This window comes from Tamandua tetradactyla, unplaced genomic scaffold (assembly GCF_023851605.1).
Source record: "Tamandua tetradactyla isolate mTamTet1 unplaced genomic scaffold, mTamTet1.pri scaffold_132_ctg1, whole genome shotgun sequence".
NCBI lineage: Eukaryota > Metazoa > Chordata > Mammalia > Pilosa > Myrmecophagidae > Tamandua > Tamandua tetradactyla.
In genome coordinates, this window is record NW_027518268.1 from 128,817 (window position 1) to 138,712 (window position 9,896).

The window sequence follows — 9,896 nt, forward strand, 5'->3', positions numbered from 1 at the left end:
TGCGGGGATGCGGGCATGTGGGCATGCGGGGATGCGGGGACGCAGGCATGCAGGGATGTGGAAGCTCGCCCTGCCTGATGACTATGGGAAAGGATGGAGGCAGCCCCCGGGCCCCTCGGCTGACACATGGAGGAGGCCGTGGGGTCTGTCGACGCTGTTGAGCAGCATTCAGTCACAAAAAGTCACCAAGATCTGAACCCCCTACAGATCAGCAGATCCTTGGAAGCAGCATGCTCGGTAAAACAGCCAGACGCAAAAGGACTCACTGTGCAATTCTATCTATAGGAAACACCCAGGACAGGCCACTCTGCAGGGAAAGAAAGCAGGTTGGCAGTGCCAGGGGCTGGGAGAGGGAGACACAGGCACTGCTTCCTGGATCTGGGGTTTCCTTTGGGGAAGATGAACGGTTCTGGAAGGAGGTGGAGGTGGCAGCACAAGATTGTGAATGACGAAATGCCACTGAGTTGCACATTTTAAAATGGTTGGTGTAATATGCAAATTTCACCTCAATGCAGGCATTCATACATTCATACAGAGTAAGCGTAGGCTGAGCCCGAGTCCCTCCAGTGAGAAGCACAGTCCCCGGGGCCACCGAGATGGAGTCCCACTTGCTGGGGAACCGTAGGATGGACTGAAGAGAGGCCAGCTGAAGAGCCGTCTCAGCTGCAGCTGCCTCTCACAGCGGCCAGAGCTAGGCATAGAGCCACTCGCTGGATGAGTGAGTGAGGACGAAAAGCTCACCCTGGAGAGCACAGTGCCAAGCAAGAGTCAGCTGTTGGCCCGCAGAGGATGGATGGACGCACTGCCCGTGGGTCTAAGCCAAGCTCCTCCTGGGAGCCTTCGGCACCCCGTCCTGACGCAGCTGACCTGGGAAAAAATCACATAACCAGGCTCTGCCTCAGTTTACCCATTTGTGAAGCAAAGGCAGTGACAGTTCCTGACCTAGGAGCGCTAAGGCATCTTGTGGATGAAAGTTTCTGAATTGCTGAGCCAATGATGGACGTAAAGGGCAAGTGTGCATTAATCAGTATTTTCACATCTATGGATGTGTCACACACTCACATCACACCTACAACCACTGTCAGGCACATGCACATTATACACATGTTCGGACACACTCACACAGACACTCATGGACAGTCACACGCACAGACATGCATGCTCATCTGACAGATGCTACACTCAGTACAAATTCACAGTCACAAATGGTCACGGAGACACCCTCAGTGTCACACCATCATACTCATACATTATCACACAGTCACACATATTCACATGCTCACATACACTCTTGCACAGACACACACACAGAGACACACATGGCACACAGTCGCACAGGCTCTCACAGAGACACACCTGCTCTACACTCTTCACACAGTCACAACTGGGTAGCCACACATACACACACACGCATAGACACAGACACAGTCACACATTCATGCACAAACTCACACACATTCTCACACATGCACACACACGCGCATGTGCACCCTCCTCTTTCTGAGCTTCCCTGGCTCCATTCCCACCCTGCCCCAGCCACGCACAGGGACTAAGGAGGCCCCACCTCAGAGACCCTGTCTGGGGAGGAAACTGGCTTCCAGGTCTGCTTTTCCTGTGGGAGCCCCTCCACGCCAACACCCCCCCCCCGGGCTCAGGGCCTTGTCTTCATGGGTGGGGCTCTTCCCACACACCCAGCGTGCAGCTTGGCTGTGGGTGGGGATCCGCTTCTTTGCCGTGAGGTGGTCTCAGGGCTGGGCAGAGTTGAGAGGGGAGCTTGAGGTGGTGGGGAGCTCGGGGAGGGGCCTGAGGGCGGAAAGGGTGCAGGGTGCAGAGGAGGGCAGGGAAAGAAGGGGCTCAAAGCCCATCCTGCTTTCCCAGGCATTTCCAGGGCATGGTCAGGCCATGCCCCCTCCCCTCGGTCCCTCGCACCCGGGACCTGGCCAGGACCCCGAGATGGAAGCCCTTCAGGCACCTCGTGCCCTCTGCCGCCCCAGGCTCGGGCCCCCCAGCAGCCGACAGTGCTGACCTCCCTCCACACCTTACTCCCCAGGGTCCACCTGTCCTGGCGGAGGGAGCAGGGCCTCCCGGAACCCTTCCCTGCCAGCTTCCCACACCCAAGAGTGGCATGTGAGCCCTGGGCTTGGCGTTTGAGGCCTCAGCACGCTGGGCTCTGCTGATGTGTCCACTCTCCTCCTTTCAGCACCTTCCTCACACAGAAAGCTGAGAAGCACACCCCTCTCACTTGGGACAGAAGGTCCCTCCACAGCAATTCATCAGCTGCCCATTTCTGACTGTGGCACGTTTTCTTATCCAGACTCTCATTCCTGGGAACAGCAACAAGTTTCCTTCTGCAAGAGACATTTCATTTTTAAAAAACGCTGTCTTGACCTGGGGTTGGAACCCCTGAGGGTATGTGCTCTGAGGCCCAGCAACCCCCAACCCCCAACCCCTTTTCTGGAATGAGGGTTGTAAACACGTTCATTGAAACCAGACCTTGGTGAGTCACAATCTCTCCCCCACCTCTAAGGCCCTACATGGCCTGGCACTCCTGGGCTCCCTGTGGCCCAGCATCTCTGGGGCCCACACGGCCAGGCATCTCTGGGCCTCAGCAACAGGTGCCGGGGTAAAGGACAAAGAACATGGATCCTGGCCAGACCTGGAGGGTGGCACCACCTTGGGTCAGAATGGCAGCTGGAGTTGCCTGAGCCTTTCCGACATGTACTCATTCAGGACTGGCTTAATCCAGGTCCAGGACCAGCTCTGAGGCCTGAGGAGCATACTGGACATGCTTCTCCAAGAGGTCAGCCCCCCCCTTCTGGTGGGTGGGCCCTCTGTCTTGCTCCTTCACTTGCTGGTTTGGCCTCACCACCAACTGAGACTGATGCCTGACCTCAGCCCTGACTCCTCTAGGTGAGCCGGCTGTGCCACTCTCTGCCCGAGTCCCCAAAGCACATCCTTGTACACTGGTGTGAGATGCACTGGGCAGATATGAAGGACTGTCCAGCATGGCCATACTCTCAGCAGACTGGGGACCCCAGAAGCAAGTGCTGCGCCCCCACTCGTGGGTCACCCTCCAGCCCTGGCACAGCCCTGGTGGTCAGCACCCATCCGCCACAAGTCAGGACAGCCGCTGGCCAGGCTGGCCTCCCCAGAGGCCTCCTTCCCTGCCACTAAGTGGCAGGCCCAAAAGCAGACCGTGCCTGGGGAGGCGGCAGGGGCTAAGGAAACCGCTGTCACCCTCAGATTTCCATAGCAAGCACCCACAATGGTAACTGCTAATCCCATGTGGACACTGGTCACCTGACACGTGAGTAAGCCAAAGGGAGAAGAGCTTGGGGCACACACTGAGCACCTGATGGTGGAGACTTATGGAACAGAATTGTAAGGTAGCTCATTCATGCTGTTCTATATTGATCACATACCAAAATAATCATATTTGGGTTTTATTGCATGAAATGAAATATATTATTAAAATTAATGTCACATCCTTTTTATTTTTCTGATGTGGCTGCTGGGAAATTTTTAAATGCAAATGGGGCTCATACTGTATTGCTACAGGCCGGCACTGGCCTCTACTGTAATAAGCGTGTTTTTATACCACACACATTCCCCCACCAATGCTGGGTCCACAAGGGCAGAAATTCACTCATTTCTGGGTCTGCTTCAGCAGCTCGCAGACCCTCCCTAAGCGAATGAAATAATCATTTTAATGATAATAATACTAATAATCGAAGGTGTCTAGAGAAGAGCACTCATCATAAGGCATGAGACAGACTCTCCCCGACAGCACCCCAGCCCACCCCCTGTGGGCTTACAGACTGACCGGAACCTTCTCTTTTAAATGAACTGGTCCCTCCTGGTCACCCTTTCCCTAGCAGGTGTGTAAATAGCCCCATGCTCCAAGAACACCAAGGACAAGCGGGTCCTCAGCCCATGGCAGCTGGTAAGTTTGCCCTAGGTGCCCCCTCCTCCATTGGTGATGCTCTCCTACCCCAGCCCCTGCCCCCTGCTGGATTTGTGCCACTTGCCATCATGTTCTCTTCCTATCCACACCCTCCCCTCCTACCACACACTTAACAATCTGACATTGTCACTGATGCTGAACTGGTAATGACTGAAGGAATCTGATGGATCATTTTCTTGAGCAGGTCTGCATTCATGATAACTCTAAAGGAATGAATCTCTAATGTTGGAATGCTAAGCATAAGTAAGTCGAGGTGAAGAGCTAGCATATATTTTGGGACCAGTGCCTAAGGTTGGCCCTGACTCTACACCCTTTCTGGGATTCAGAATGCAGATAAAGAAAGGGCACTGTGCCATGGAGACACAAGTTATCCATCCCATGGACTCTACCTGAGCACCTACTATGTGTCAAATGCTCTTATCAAGATGCAATGAAGAGTTAGGAACCCACAGGCCAGCATAAAACAGGACACACACACATTCCTACCCTTTCTTTGACAGACCCGCCCCCTTTAGTCTCCACCACAAGGGCAAGCTGCCAGTTCTGCTCCCCTTTCCAGCAGCCGGGCTTGGAGCACTGACATTCCTAGCAGCGGCACCATCCAGGAGACGACAGCCCAGGCCAATGCCAGCCCTCCATGGCAGGCCACCCTGGAGAACATGCAATGGATGCAAAAGGTCCAGCAAGTAGAACAAGTCCCATTAGTGACAGGGAGCAGGCTGTGACTATCATGATGAATCCAGCACAAACGAACTAGCATCTCTGCAGCCTAGGGGTTTTACTGGGGGTGGGGTCACTCCCCACCCTCACCTCCTGGGTCGAGCAAGTAGTGAGGCTCATCCCCAGGCAACATGGTAAACAGAGGACTTTGTGAAACCCAGAGCACAGCAGGCGGTCTTTTGGCTGCTTGGGAGATATTTATCAGCCATGAAGATCCCGCGGTCAGTTGGTGGCTTCTGGTCCCTCTGCACCCCGGACTCCTCCAAAGAGAGAGGCAGGAACCCCCAGCAAAGTTTGACCCCAGCTTCTGTCCTGCAGGCCAGGCCCACATCTGCTAGTGCCAGTGAGGCTGCTGCTGCCACTCCCCTACATGGAGAGAGAGCCCTCACGGAGGTCCCAGCCTGGAAATGTCTTTGGGGAGCTGGCACTGGGGAGCTGACTGCTGGGGCAGAGTGCTGCCTCTGAAGAGGAGGGCTGGAGGGGGCCAGCAACCCTCTTCTGGGCAGCCAGGGATGACGCCAAGCCCTGCATGGGGACAGCCCGGGGACGGGGGTGGGGTCAGGGGCACCCCCAGGCTCCGCAGCTCCAACCAGGACACACGCCAGCCTTTGACTTTCTCTTCAAGCCCAAGAAGCCGAGAGTTAACTGAGTTATATAACCACCACTCCTTGCTCCAAGGCCTCCTGGCTCCCTGGAATTCCTGGAGGGGGTCTTGGGGAGGGAAGAGCCAAGGAGAGGCCTGTGTGCTTGGGCAGGAGAAAGCCCCTGGCCCTGCCTGCCCCTTGGGTCTGACTGGCTTCGGAGGAAGAAACCCTCGGGTCAGACTTCAAACATGAAAATCTAGATCAAGGATATATTTGGCTTTCTAAGCTAATCTTTACATCAGTTTGATCTCTACTGACTTGTAACACTTTGAAGGAAACCTGGCAGCTACGTACTTAAAGCTGATGACTCTTATGTAGCCCCAGAGCAGGCCCCAGGGTCCGGGAGGGCCTGGGAGCAGGCTGAGTCCCCCACTTCACTGTGACCAGGGCATTTAGGAGTTAAAAGGTTGTTTAACCTAAAGCTTGCAAACTGCAAGTCTATGAGGAAAGGCAGACTTGAGCTTTCAGATCTGGAATTTCAATAGAAACTGAGATATGCAGATAAAGCACAAAGAGGGGGAAGAGACTTGCTTAAGGGAAATTAACATCCTAGCCTTAGAAGTACTTACTTTCTGGAACTTGTTTTTGCATTGTTTAGCTTTTACATGCAAACAACCTTTATCACCTTTCTTGCTAGTATATAATTTTGTACTTGGCTGAAAATAAACTTGTCTGAAGACTGATGTCTCCAGATCCCCTGATCCCAGTCTCTCTCTCTCCTTTAACATTCCTTAGGGTCATAGCTGCAGCCAACAGGGGTGCCCAGCCCTCCACCTTCCCCAGGAACGCTGCTGCCTCCCAGCAGGGGCCCAGGGATCTCAGGGAGCAGGGGGCAAAGCGAGCCAGCACCTGCTGGACCTTCATGTGCATCAGGGTCAGACTGGCCAGTGAGGATGAGGCCAGATCCCAGCCACACCCACAGCCTTCTGGCTGCCCCAGCTCCGAGGAGGACGCTGAGTGGGGAGCAAGCTGTTTCTTCTCGAGGGATCCGGAGACAGACATCTCAGGGAGGCGGGGAGCTGCCTCAGCTGGTTGTGAGCTGAGGACACCAAGCTGCCTTGCCCTGCTCCCCTCTTAGTGCTCTCTTGCATATGCCCAGAAAAGGCAAGCAGATGATTAAAACAAATAAACAAAAGGCAGATGAGACTGGAGTGAATCCCTGGTTGGGGGTGGCCGCGAGAGGAGGGAGAGGCACTGATGCTGCCAGAAGATCTGAGCTGCCTCCTAAAACCACGACTGATGCAAGGTCCATGGTTTCTGAGGAGTGCCCCAGCCCCTGTCCCTGCCCAGATTCCAGCACAATCAATTGAGAAGCCATGGTCAGGATTCACAGGGAGAGAGTGTTTGTGCATGAAGTGCCCACTGCATCCACTAACCCCCCCCCCATTAAGGTCCCAGGTGCTGGGGACTTGGCAGGAGGTGAGCACGAAGCCGCGAATCCCCACAGGGTGGCCCAATCACAGTGCAGCCTGCGTGAGGGCGTGGGGAACTCAAAGTGCCCCACAAATAAAGAGTGTCATGTTTTTATTTGACATCATCCCCACCCAGTGCTTCCCAAGAGAAGGGGCATGAGAACGGAGCCACTCCAGGGGACAGAGTGTTAGGGTCACACTCCTGCAGCTGGGGAGGCCACTCACACCCATAGAGCAACACCCCAGCTGGCCCGCCACGGGCTGAGCAAGCCCCCCTTCCAAGCATCTCTGGGCTGTCCCTTTATGTGTGAGCTCAAATGCAACTTGTCAAGCTGCTGGGTCTCCCTAAAGAGTTAGCCTTATCTGCACTGATGGAAAGTCTCTTCCAAGCTTTGATACAGTGACCACACAAAAGGCATAGAAAAGCTCTTGTAAGCCTCAGCCAGCCTCCACCTGTCTCTCCCTCGTAAAAGAAAAAAAAGCTCCATTCACAGGCAGAGCCAAGCACAGACTGTCTGCAAAGCTGGAGCTGAGAGGCCCCCAAGGTAAAAAAAACCCAGCCTCTGCCTCATTTGGCATGGTGATCAGCTCCAGGTTCAGGGTCACCCACTTGGCTTCAGGCTGCCTGGCCTCACTTGGTGGCCATGATGTGGCCCTAAGTGAAGGTGAGAGACAAGTAACCACTCTGTCTTCGGGGGGAAACACATTTCCACCACGCAGCTCTCAGCCCTCCTAGCCTGGCTGGACACAAAACCACACAGGCCCTCCCAACCCTGACCCCTGCCCCTGCCCAGAGACCTCACTGCCAGGCAGGAGCTCTGCCAGGAGCCCAGGAAAAGCTCATCCTTACAGGCACCACAGCAAGTCTCCTATGCTTAACAGTAAGGGGGAAAAATAAAAGGTCAAATTTCAAAATCATCAAAAGAACTATTTTCTAAAGCAAAATCCCAAGTAAACCTCCCTTGGGGATGCTTCAGAGGAACTCTTTTAGTGAATTTCCAGCCAACAAAGAGGTTTCTTTCCATGCCATTTACTCCCCTCTCTCCTTATTGAAGTGTAATAATCTTCTCATCTAGCAACTTAGCAATAAAAAATTGTCCACCCCAATAACTTGTCAGCAAAGACGGGGGGTGTGCCCAGGACAGCTCAAAAAGTGTCCAGAAGCTGGAGGGGGCGTGTCCAGCCAGAGCCGCCCAGGGTGGGGAGTCTCTTGGGTCCTGCTGGGACCTGGGACCGGCAGCGGGAGGAGAAAGGAGGACAGAACAGAAGGGGTGGGCAGCGCACCTAACACCAGCCGATCCCTTATTAACCTCTAAGAATCCACAGCAGGAGCAAGATCCGCTACCAGGAGAAGTGTAGCTTCCCCCCAGAAGGCAAATCAGAGCATTCGGCGATTTTCACTAGACGTTTTCAACGGTATTTACTCCAGGAGAGCCGGATCCTCTCCCAACCCAAGGGCAGCTAAAAAAACTCTTGGGGCGCCTTGTCTCTTCCGATTTCCCGAAATCGGGACGCGCATACGATTCTCCCTTGGGCCGCTTCTCTCGGCTTGTTACCGGCTGCGGGTGGGGGCACTCGCAGCTAGCGGTCCCGTTTCTCCCCACAGCGGGCGTGCAGTGCTTCCCAGTGGAAGAACTCGAGAACCGCACGTTGCCTTTCTCCGCCACCGCCTGCTTCCTCCCTGGTCTGGGTCCAACCCGGGACCAAATGCATCGGCCCTGAGAAGCGCCCCCACCCCCACCCCCACCCGGGCAGGAGGAAGATGGCTCTGAGGCAGCCTACCTTGGAAAGGGGGACAAGTGTGTCCCGGGCTCTAGGCACCGACGGGCAGGGGCTGGAGAAGCCCGAGCGCCATGGCGGGGCAAAGTTTGCGGAGAAGGCTCTTGCTGTGCGCCCCCACCGCGGGTTCCCGGGCTCGAGCCCCGCGGTTCTCTAGCGGGCCCTGGATTGCCAGCACAGACAAGCTCCGGGGCGGGCCTGCGGGCTTGGAGTTATATCTGGGGGTGGGGGTGGGGTGCGGCCAGGCTCCCCAGAGCCCAAGCGTCTCTCCGCTCCGGCTTCCCGCCAGCTGTGCGCGCCCGTCGGACCCACCCGGAGGTCACCGGCAAACAGCTGGGTGGGCAGCTGGGAGGGACCGCGCTCAGACCCGAGAGAGGGAAAGGGCCGGCGGAGTGACTGTTTGATTTTGTTTTTCCCCAAATCCCGCCGGCAAGGCTTTCACCGGGAGCCAGAGCCCTGGCTTCCCCGCGCTGCCGGGGCCCCAGCCGCGAGTCTCCGACCCGCAGCGCCCAGCGGCCCGCACCTCGCTCCGGGCCCGGAGCAGGAGGCACGCCGGGGCGGCGGGCCAGGACACTGAGCTGCCGGGGAACTGGGGCGGGTTCCCCTGTCGGGTCCCGGACGCGCGGAATCCGGGAGAGGCGGCCGCTCCCTGCGAGGCTGCCGGACGCGGAACCCCGGACCAGTCCTCCCCTGGCCGCCGGTCGCTCGCTAGGAGCAGCAGGGGTCCCTTTATTTGCAGCACTGAGGACCCAACGCGGGGTCCAGCCTGACACACGCACACACGCTCCCCGGCCCGGGCCGCGCCGGGTTGCTCACCTGAGTCCTAAAAGCTGTTGAATCCACATGGTCACGTCTCAGGGAGCCGAGCTTCAGATCTTGCTCGGCCCGGCCGTCTGCGCGGCGCCTGCCCGCTGCTTCCGTCCCGCGGGTCTCGGCTCTCGGTCTGCCGCCCGCCGCCGGGCGCAGAGCGGAGTTCGAGCGTGGCGGCGCGGGGCTCCATGCCGGCCGGCGCGCTGTCGCGTGGGGGCGCATGGCTCAGGCCAGCGGGGGCGCGCATTCCTCGGCCGGGCGCGGGGCTCCCAGCCCCCACCGGGGGGGACCCTGCCACGGCGGCGGCGAAGCGGGGGCGCCCGCGGCGGGCCCGGGAAGGGCGCGCTCCGACGCTGTCGCCGCGAAGCGAAAGTCCGGGAATCCGTGCGAGGCTGTGCCCTCCGCGGCGACAGGAGGGAGGCCGGACGGTGCCGCCATGCGGGATGCGGCCCGCCCCCTTCCCCATCCCTGGCCTCATCCTGGTCCCCACCTTGGGAAAGGCTCGAGAGAGGCCGCAGGCTCCGATTGGACGGCCGGGCGCCGACGAATGGTGTTGCCACGGTAACC